Source organism: Buceros rhinoceros, unplaced genomic scaffold, assembly GCF_000710305.1.
Source record: "Buceros rhinoceros silvestris isolate BGI_N320 unplaced genomic scaffold, ASM71030v1 scaffold26681, whole genome shotgun sequence".
Classification (NCBI taxonomy): Eukaryota; Metazoa; Chordata; class Aves; order Bucerotiformes; family Bucerotidae; genus Buceros; species Buceros rhinoceros.
The window spans coordinates 1,882-2,205 of record NW_010392893.1 but is presented as its reverse complement, the minus strand read 5'-3'; the positions used below and the strand labels follow the sequence as shown (position 1 = coordinate 2,205).

The following is a 324-nucleotide window of genomic DNA, read 5'->3' as shown; positions in this document are numbered from 1 at the left end:
CCCCGTAATTTCAGCCCCCTGCCAACCCTTCAGACGATGAACCGCTACTGACACCGCCCAAGGCTCAGGCTGCTGCGGAGGACCCGGTGCTGTCCACACGCTCCAGCGTGTGAACAAGCTACAACCGGCCTCTGTGGTGACTGAGGCAACTGCGCAGCACTTCAACCCCCGCCACTGCTTCACCCAGCTACAGGGACGGGCAGAGCAGGTCCCCGCGGTGAACAGACCCGTTAACTGTACGTTAAACGCTGCTGGATAAAGAGCCGAGGCAGGTCCGGGTGAGAAGCAGCCTGACCTGCAGCAGAAGCTTTAACAGCGCCCTGG

General features: G+C 61.4%; 1 protein-coding gene across 1 annotated transcript in view; it reads right to left on the bottom strand.

The window, feature by feature from the left end:
* Positions 1 to 324, bottom strand: part of MBD4 (methyl-CpG binding domain protein 4) — a gene marked incomplete at its 5' end in the record, with an annotated part of 4,927 nt that overhangs the window by 3,420 nt on the left and 1,183 nt on the right. The window lies entirely within an intron of this gene.